Source organism: Corvus brachyrhynchos, unplaced genomic scaffold, assembly GCF_000691975.1.
Source record: "Corvus brachyrhynchos isolate BGI_N302 unplaced genomic scaffold, ASM69197v1 scaffold59, whole genome shotgun sequence".
Taxonomy (NCBI): domain Eukaryota; kingdom Metazoa; phylum Chordata; class Aves; order Passeriformes; family Corvidae; genus Corvus; species Corvus brachyrhynchos.
This window is the reverse complement of record NW_008246054.1, coordinates 1294588-1305113: the sequence shown is the minus strand read 5'-3', so window position 1 is coordinate 1305113 and position 10526 is coordinate 1294588. Positions and strand designations below refer to the sequence as shown.

Sequence of the window (10526 nt, the reverse complement as noted above, 5' to 3'; positions counted from 1 at the left end):
ACTTTCTGTCTTGCCTTTAGAACTCCAGAGGTTTGCAAAGCCCCCAGTACACATCCACACAAATACACCAGCACTCCATTCCCCAAGCAGACACACAACCAAAGCCTCTCTCTGCCTCTCTCCTTCCCTCTGCCTCTGTCTCTCTCGCACACACTCGCACACACACTCACGCACACACGCACTCTCTCTCCCCACCCCTTCCACCTTCCCGTTATCTGTGGCTGGGAGAAACCTCTAGATCTACAAATATTAATTACAAAGGACAACGAAAGGTAAGAAGGCGTCAATTATCCAAAGGTGTCGTGATGTTATTTCAAGTCAATTGCAAATGTGTGAGGGGGAAGATTTCGCCCCAGTGATTCCTGTCTGCTTGGCTGATGGGGACCGGAGCTGATTCCCTCCCAGAACTGCTGCAGCTATGCCTTAAACCACACACTTTCCAGCAGGAGCCATCAGCATGGGCCTTTCTGAATTCTCTTTTTATTTCATTCATTAAGGGCATTAGGCAAGTTGGAATTTGTATGAAAAGGATCCTATGGGAATACTGTCTCCAGGGTAGGTATTTTCATGACTTTCCACATCCTGGGGCTCTCTCTGTATCTCTTCTCTTTCTCTTTCTCTTCTGTTAGATGGAGCTTTAAAGGAGGCTGCCCTCATCTTCCCCCTAATCTGGGGAAAGGAAATATTTTGAGCAGCATATACTGAGTGACAAAATATTTTATTTATTTTATAAAGTGGAAGCTACTAAGAAATTGTGAGACCTTTCCTGCTTAATTTTGTTAATGGGCTTTGTTATAATCATTATTATTCCTATTCCTGTTTTCAGGCTTTTCTCACACAGGACTTTCTAATGACAATTGCCTTCATTATCCAAAAAAGAAAGAGATAGCAGAATGGACAACAGCAAAATAATATTAATCAAACAAAGGCAGAGTTTAAATTAAAAGGTCTGTTGTGTTCTCATAAAAGCAGGACAATCTCAATACTCTAGCTCATTTCACTTGGCAAAAGAATGTGGCATCAGTTTTTTAACTTTAAAATAGTTTAATGAACACGAATGGAGAAATAATTTTTCTGTGTATTTAGCAGTCTATAAAGAAGAGAGAATGCTTTAACTTTGATCGCCACAATTAGTTCCCTGGGTATCTAGAGGGGAACAGGGCAGCCCTGGGAGCCTCAGTTCTTTAGATACAAAAGCATTTAGATCGCTTTAGAGCAGTTAATCCTGAGACTGGCTAGGGTCCCTTTTGTTTTCTAACTCCATTGTGGGTTTTGTTCAGTTTTTTCTATTCGCATGATTGACTGCCCAATGGATGCTAATTATCCAAATGTCGCTTCTGTCCTTTGAGTGACTTTCTATGTATTATGGGCAACTGTCATGCATTCTGTCATTCTATATCATATTACATGTATTATCATATGAAAATGGTACTCTGCATAAAGGAAGGTGTCTGAACCAGCAGATGCTGCAGATATTTAGAGGACTTGCCTAATTTGAATGGATTTTCTATAGAAAAATTGGTCAGAAAGCATATAGGGGAGAGTCAGAAATTGAAAGTTTATCAGGTAATTATTTTTGTCCTTTTGCTGTTTACATGATAATGTACAAGGCATTAACTGTCTCTGCTTCTGAAATCTGCAGCCACCTTCCTCCTCCCGAACCAGGCAACCCGTCTGTATTTATTAGAGTATGACAGCTTAAGCTAATTAAACTGATATCTGTCTAAAATAATAAGCCCAGAAAGTTAGAATAAACATTATGACTATAAGCAGAAAAGGCAGCTATACAAATGTAGCATCAGTGTTATATTTTAATGATAAACTAAAATTCCTGTATGAAAAACATTGGATGTAGAATTATGAACAATAATAAAGTTCTGCAAAGAAATTTTTGTAAATATTTTTTGCTTAGATCTTCATCTCTTTCCATGATATTAATAAGGCTAAGGGCTAACACAGCTGTGAACTTGAATATTTTTTATTTTATACATATGTGAACATATATTTAAAAGGATATCAAGGGAAAGGTTTTTACTGCAATTTTTCCACTAAAATAACTTAACACACCTCAGTGTAATGTGCATGCCAACACTTAACAGGAATACAAGATTTATAATGATAGGGCTTTTTAGATTTGCACTCTGGGGTCCATTGAATCCATAGGCACATCCAGAGTTTCCTATCCTAAAATGTTAGGATAGTGTTTTATATTTGCCATTCATATGAAATACTGTGGATATATAACACTGAAATTCATGTTCTTGAGCTTCATCAAATATATGTGCAATAAGTTTCCATTAATGATAAAGCTAAATCATGGGAAATATGTGCTTTAGGAAATAACACAAAGATGCCATAGAAAGTCTTGCTCTGCTGTATCAAGGTGCTTTGAAATTTTACATGATCAAATATACATGATCAAGCTGTGCTTGTTAGGGTACGAGGGGCTCCAAATGGTCAATGGCTATTGATCAGGCTGTTAAGTATTTGTTCGCAATTCTTTATATCCCAAAAGGTTCAGGGAAATGAACAGTGAAAAATTGCATCAGAGTCCACCTTTGTTTGAGATTGATGTATCAAAACAGAGTATTCATTTGCCAAATCTGTTGGAAAAAATGTGTAGTAAATTATGACATAAAGACTCCAAGTACAGAGTATTTCCCTTTTTTTAATTATCTTTGTAAAATTTTAAGTGCTAATTAAAAATGTAGAGACAGAGTCTTTGTAGAACACGAATAGTGAATTATTGATAAGAGCAGATTTACACAGCAAAAACAGAGATACAATCATAGCTTATCAGTTGACCTTTACATTTTACTTTACATTTTGCTCATGCCAAAATTTTTTAACTGAAGTTGCAATGACAGTGATGCAGGAGAATCCATAAGGTGAAAATGGAAATTTCTGTTACTCTTAGAAAATAGCCAATCTTACTGGGATCAGTTACTATCTTTTAGTAATTGAATACATATTACTCCTCATGAAGAGTTCAAATTAAATGTGGTGGGTTTTTAAAATGATAATGTCATTTGGCAAACATCTCAAAATATTTTAATAATAATTCTTTCTTCTTTCTTGAGATTTCTACAATATGTATTTCTACAAGTCCATCATATATATTATTTATTTTTTAAATGATCTATAAAGCTGGTTCCATAATTCAAAATATTACACATGTTGAAAGAGAATGCTAACCTATAATTCTTCCAAAATCATACAAGGCATACTTTATTTGATTTAATTATACTATACATTACATAAATTCATAAGATCTTTCCTGAACACAGAAATCTCTGAAGAGAAACTTAGTTTACACTAAAGAAAACTACTGAACACAAAGAATTATTTCTGCAGATATTTGCCTCTAAAAATGATAACATATGTCTGTGTCTGAATCTGCAAATAGATAGATGGTTACACACACATATGTTCATACACACACACAGAGCCTCATACTGTGATATATCTTATACATATTTATATAAACAAATTTACATACTGCATCTTTGGAAATCTTAAAACCAGCAATACGTATTTTGTGCCTCATCTTCAGATGGTAATTCCCTTAAAAGTACTTAATATTTTCCAAATGAGAATTACATTGAAAAGAATCAGCCACGCTTATATAAAAAGTTTGCAAAGTATAAAATGGGCAAAATGTTCCGGATTGGTGGGAAATGCCCTCTCACCTTCTCGTGTCTGACCTGCCACTTAATTAATCTGCTCTTGTCTGGGAGCGGACAGTGTGAGCAAGAGGCAGCACAGCAGCAAAGCCTCCAGCACTTGGAAAGTTCACAGTACATTCAGCTTTTAAAGAAAATCGTCCTACTCAAGTACATTTATAAGATTACTTGCCACTGTTTCAATTTGCATCTTATCTGACTTCTTCTTCCTGCCAATATTTGCACGTAAGGTGCCCTGCGTGTCCCTGTCTGTGTCCAGCTCCGGCTCTCCCCACTCCCCAGGCTGCATTACAAAGTTCGTCTCTCTTGCCATACCTGCTCTTGGGCTGGGAAATGGTTCTGCAGAGCCAGGCGGTGGCATTCAGGTAGTCCAGAGAAGGCTTTAGAGTGACAAAATATTGACCGGATTTGGTATTCACTTATGAAGGATGACGTTAGTGCCACAAAAATCCCTGTGATGTACAGGGAATAGTTAATTAATTAAAGGACCTGCTAATTGCTACTTGAGGTACTGTGCAGAGCTGATGAAGAGTGCTTGGTGCAAGGTTAGGTTCTCAGTTTTGAGTGAACATTTTCATTTAAAAGATTTCTTTAAAGTACATCCTAATTTTTTAATGTTTTTTCAGGTTACTGTATCTAGTTCAGACTCAAGTGTTCAATTGAGCTTCAATTAATTATAATATATAGTCAGGGTTCTTTAGCTGGGATAGATTGATGGAGAAGCTTTGTTTCATTTGGTGCAGGTGGCACTGTTTAATAAGCACAGGAGAGAGTGAATAATGTAGTGTTTGCAAAGAGAAATAAATGCAAAATAGAGAGGTGCAATTAGATCAGCTCAGAGAAATAAAGGATAAATATTAAATAGTCAGGTATCTTGCAAATATCAAATAAAATAGTAATAAGTATCCAGTTGAAAACTGCCATTTTAATTTATGAATATCTAAAAGCACTGCTCTAAAATAAATCTAGTGAGCAAGTCTTCTGCCTTCATTAGGCAGGCACTTTTCAATATCTGGAAAATACCAGACTGCTAATTTTTAAACTCTACACATTATTTTTCTGATACTGAAGTATAAATAGTTTCTGAATTTAAAATACAAACACGATGACTTCAAAAATTAATTTCTCAATTGTACTATAAAATACCTTAGCATTTGGCACTCTTTTTTAAAAATTGGAGCTATGTTATATTGGGGAAAAAATTACCCCATGGAAAATTAATCTGGGAAAACTTGTAAATCAGTATCAGTAATGTACTAGCCAATGAGGGGCTTCTCTGCATGCACTAAAGATGAAATAAAGCTGCAGAAGATTATTGAAAGGAACAACAAAATTGTAGTTTAAAAAACTAAAAAAGCCCGTGAAAATGAAAATCTTCTAATGGCACACAAAACCCCAAACCAAGTTTATACTCCTGAAAATAACAAATAAGAAAAAAAAAAGGAGAAATGTTATTTGACTTAAAAAAAAAAAAAAAAAAAAAAAAAAGGGATCTGGGTATCTGGTAGCTAAGAGGATAGTCCTGTAAGCTACTTAACAAAAGAATGTAAATGTATTAGGCATTTCAGCAACACTTCTGCATCTAAGAATTTCAGCTGTAGACAGATTTTCCACAGACGATTCCCCCCTACTGCTAACCTCTTAAATATACCTATAAAATACAAAATGTTCCAAATCACCTCCAATAAAGGAAGCTTCCTTACATTAAATGCATCGAATATTTGTGTTAGAAATCTGAAGTGCTTTCTGATGTGGTTAAATTCACAAAGAAATGTGGTTGTAGAACAGAAAGGAATGTATTGAGCACATCACTCTGAATATTTGCAGATGGATACAGAGCTGGGGAAGTTTACTTGTAAAGTATGGAATTAATCATATTCTTAGGCTCTGAATATTCAAAGAAGGCAGTACTATCAGAGTCTTTTCTCTACAAACCTTGTTTTTGTTATGTAGCCGTGTTTACCAAATCCCTGATACACCCAATCAGGGCAGGCTCCCAAACCTCGAGGATTGGTTGATCCTGAACTTGTAAAATGTTTATGAGGGAGTGTTTGCCTGGTCCTGCAGCCCGGGGTGCCCTGCTGTCAGCAAGGAGCTGCCGGGACTGCTGCACACACAGGGGCTGCAGGAACGAGACAGGGAGAGCTGGGCAGCCACAGGGAACTTTCTTATCTCAACTCTTAATGTGCGTTTGGGTAAAAAACCTTCCCCCCAAAAAAATAACCTTCCCCAATTTGTTAAAAAAATTAAAATCTGCCCATTTACATTAAAAACATGTTCCTACAAAGGACCTTGTTGCACTTAATTTGAGCTCTGACTGTAGAGCAGTAAGATTAGTCTGCAGTAAACAGATTAAAAAAATAATTAAGAAGCAGCTACAGTACTAGATGCAAAAAAGAGACATTTTTGCAATCTTTGTCATGTTCTGTGCATGAATTTACTGAATTTCTAGTAATTACCACTTTATATTTGGTAAAAGTTATTCTATTTACATTTTTTACTACGGTAGATGCTTGTCAGGCAATCAGATGTAAGCACATCACCGAGAATGTATATTGCTCAAAATAAAACTCCAAAGCTATCTTAAATATACAGCTACTGACCTTCAGAATCATGTTTTCTTTACCAATTCACTGTAATAAAAATGAACATTTTGTCATCACTTTGGGAAACTGTGCCAAACACCTTAGAACACATGTCACATGCCAACTTTACTTCATTTTTCTCCTCAGGGAATAGATACATCTGGAATCATAATCACAGATAAAAACCTTGACAAAATTGCACATGAGCCCAGCCCTTCTCTCCAACACCTACCTTTTCATAACATTTAATACAATATTAATATCAGTTACTAAAAAGGCTTCCAACCTTTACATTTCTGACATAACATGTTCAGACCCATATTTCACACTTCTTGTTCTGTTTTAAGTTCAGTGGATTTAACAGGACTCTGGAGAGAAGATCATGTGGTTGAAGATTTCCCTCCCTCTTTGACACCCGTAGAGGCAGTTTTGGAATTGTTTAAATAGCTGTGGCTATATAAACTGAAATATGTGAGACATTGGACATCTTATTTCTTTCTCACATCTATAGATATGTGCTTGTATTTTCCTCTGAAATCAATTGCTTGTACCAGTGAACAACAATTTCAGCACAACATCTGGGCAAAACCTTCAGAATATTTTCCTTTTAAACTGTATTATTTCTCTTTCCTGCATATGCCTGGTTTACCAGACAAATACAGTTAGCTAGTATATATAATAATATTATTTGGTATTTTTTATCTGTGATTGACAGTTTTTCAAATCAAAATAAAACACAATCTTAGTCGATCATCTTCTTGAGAGTGCGCTCCTCTTTTAAGCTCGGTTTGCTTCTCAATACAGACAGAGATCTAACTCCATCCAGGGTAAAAGGTGAAATTATAGCTCCAACAGATCCCGTACTGTCTGAAAAATGCTTGGCTTAATATTTAATACCTAATTCCTGGACTGATATTTTTACTGCATGCTTTTATCAAACACTCATCAGCTGGTATTGCAAAGAAAAAGAATTGGAAAACTTTGCACATTTCCATTTATGATTGTGTTTGTAATTAATCCCATGCTGGAAGTACCTCGGGCAGCTCACTGTATGGCTTTGTTCACGTCAGAATGGGGAGAGCAACCTCTTTTTGTTACATATTTAACAGCTTTGAAAGACATTTTTTTAAACAGCAAATGTACTAGACAGCTTTAAAGCAGAGGACATTAAATAGGAGCCAATTATTCATTCAGCAGCTCTACGTGCATCAAAAACATGCATACCACCAAATTTTCCTGAGACAAACCACTTAAATTTCCCATGACTCAGACACCGTTTCTGTACTAACTAGATAAGGATAGCAATGATTTACAAAAAGAAACAGATATAACATGTTTCTTACCCTGGAATACTGAAAAAATCTTCAAAAAGACATTCATTTACAATTTGGGGACAGCATTGGTGACAATAAATATCCTATTTTTAAATGGAACAGTGTTCCTTATTAAGATAATTTCATTATTCTCTTTCACTTTAAAATGACCCAAAGTGTCTGACTCAGTATATAAAAAGTGCAGAAGGTGATCCATGAATGGAGTAATAATTTGCCCGAACCGTTTCAAGCCAGTCCATGGAGCAGCTGACTGAAGCTGCTGGTCTGTCTGCAGCAACTCGAGGAGAGGAAGAGCTGAGTTGAGCTCCACTTGCTGACAGGAATCAAACTGGCTCACATTTTAGGAGAACAACATCATTTCCTATAAAAATGAAGAAGAGACAAAATAAATAAAACCAGTTAATGTTGTAGTTAACTTGCAAATCAAGTAAATCTGTTGGTACAGTATTTTAGAAATAAACGATAACAGCATCACACCAAACACACATTTCCAAACATATATGCATTCTGATTTTGATTTAATGGTATCTCAGCGTCAACTATTGCTTCCTTTGCTGGTACACACTTCCTGATGCCTACTGTGAAGGGTGCCCATATTTACAACTGAGTAAGATGATTAATTACACCTTGTCAATCACGGTGCATGAAGACATAACACCACAGCAGACAATGAAGAAGATGCCCGAAGCTACAATTACATTTTAATTCATAGTTTATTGTATGTTCCCATATATTGCAGTCTAATAACCGTAGGGGCATTGAAAACATATGAGATATCAATCACTCTGCCCCCTGGTCTTTCATGTTTATATTATTCCACAGCCTTTAAATTACCATAAGTAGTTACTTATTTTCTAAGCTTTCTTCTCTTCTCTCTTACCTTTTGCTTCCATTTATCTTTTATTCTTAGTACCTTTATCCAACAGCTATAAGTATTTGATGGAAGTTTGTAGCTCACTTAAAATCTGTAACAGACAACCTGAAACCCAGCAATTAGTAAAGACAGCTTAGACTTGTGTTCCTTTGTTGAAGGAGGCGTTGAATCTTTTGTTCTGATTTAGTCACGGTAGCTGGGTGGAAGCTGGTACCTCATTATGTGGTTGGTCTGTTTGTCTGGTAGGTAGCAGATGGTACTGGAGATGACGTTACCAAGAGAGGCAGGGTAGAGAAACTCAAGACCTGTGATTTGTTCACCTGTCACCTATAACAAAATACAGGTTAAAAGACTTTATTATTAGCTGCACCATTTTTTAAATGAAAAAACTCTCATTTCAAATGAGCCCACATTTCATTCTGAAGACGATTTTGCTCCAGCAATTTTTCTGTGGCTTATTATTTGAGAGTATCCTTGATTTTATTCTGAACAATGTAAATGTCATTCATGTGTCAGTGTGTACATTAGCAGCTTTATGTTTATATTCTGTTACTCTCCTTGTGTTTTGGTAGCAAGGGTTGGATGTCTTCTTGTGTTTGTATATCCATTAGGAAGATAATCAGAGATACCCCGTGAACTGGAGACTGTGCCATACTTTTTCAGCATGCTCTTGGTATTATTGGTTCCATCCACTGAGGCAATTCTGTAACGTAAAATACTGTATTTTAATTCTGTTAAATATCTAAAATCTTTTTGATAATTAGAAAAGTCAGATGGAGTGTATGAATCCATGACCTTTCTTAGCTGCAAAAAGTACACAATCAATTCAGTGATAGGGAATTAATCTGGTATTAAAACGTCCGAGGATAGTACGGTACACAGCTGTGAGTAAGGATATCTACAGCCAATTGCTTGAGCAAAGGTAAGCCGGTGCTGTCCCACCATGGGGTCTGTGGTGTCCGGCGAGCAATGTTCCACAGCTGTTCCTGGAGGCAAAGCTCCCAGCACAGATGGGGCTTGAAAATGTCTCACAACTGCATGGAAGAAGGGAAAGACGATTTTATCAAGATAAATACTACACAGAGCCACGAATTGTGCTGCAGAACTCTAATCTGAATTCAAACATGAACTTCCATTGTTTCCAAGGTCTGATTTTAGGACAGTCTTTGGGTAGTTCCCACAGATGCCAAATTAGCTTGCATTCTGTATAGTTTCTTGAGGGGTCTTGTGGCTATTTCATATGCATTTCTACAAGAGACACTTTGTTCTCCTCTGTGACATGCAAATGTCTTTAACTATTCAGAGCAATCCCAACAGAAAGATGATAAAAAGCCTCAATTATTGTAAGAGCGGAACACATAAACCCAGCCAAGTTTGGCTATAAACAGAAGAATTCCAGTTTTAGCAAGGATAATTTTAACTGCACTACACCTGTAAGAGGCAAATCGCTCTGTCAGAAAACAACACCTGATGGGAATGCACTGAGTGATGTAATAGTTCATAGTCATGGATTAAGCAGCAAGTCTCATGATCTCAGATGTGTATTCAGATTTACCTTCCATTGTGCTACCTTTGCTAACATAATTAGAAGTGTGATATTTGACATCTTTAATACTAATTAGTCCTTCCTTACTACCCACCTCCTGGATAAATATTTAGACATCATGAACAGTCTCCCTGTGCACTCTTTGTCTTTCCTGGAGACTTTCTGAAGCTTTTCCTCAAGTTCAGAGACCTTTCTGGCCTGGTTTTCTTACAGTCTATTTGAAAATGAGAGATGCAAGAGGCATTGGTTTGTGGAAGGCTCCACAAACTGGAGTGACTCAAGTTATTATATTCTAACACTGAATATTTTTCATAACGAGGGTTATTGGGTGCATTCAACTAGTCATAAATGTTTGGGCTATCATGATCTCGGAGTGGAAACAAACTCTTGAACGCCTCCTTCTCCCGCGCTGGAGGAGCTGTGCCCCACAGCCCCTTCGGCGCGCCATGGCCCGTCACGTCGCCGACGGTCACCGGGCGGCAAACGCCAAGCTCCGCGCGGGGC

General features: G+C 36.8%; 1 protein-coding gene across 1 annotated transcript in view; it reads left to right on the top strand.

Annotated features, from left to right (window-relative positions):
- The window catches only part of LHX2 (LIM homeobox 2), a 33822-nt gene continuing 23296 nt past the window's right edge, over window positions 1–10526 (top strand). The window contains exon 1 of the mRNA XM_017745661.1: window positions 1–272. The gene's annotated coding sequence lies outside the window, so the exon portion shown is untranslated. The remainder of the gene's footprint in view (window positions 273–10526) is intronic.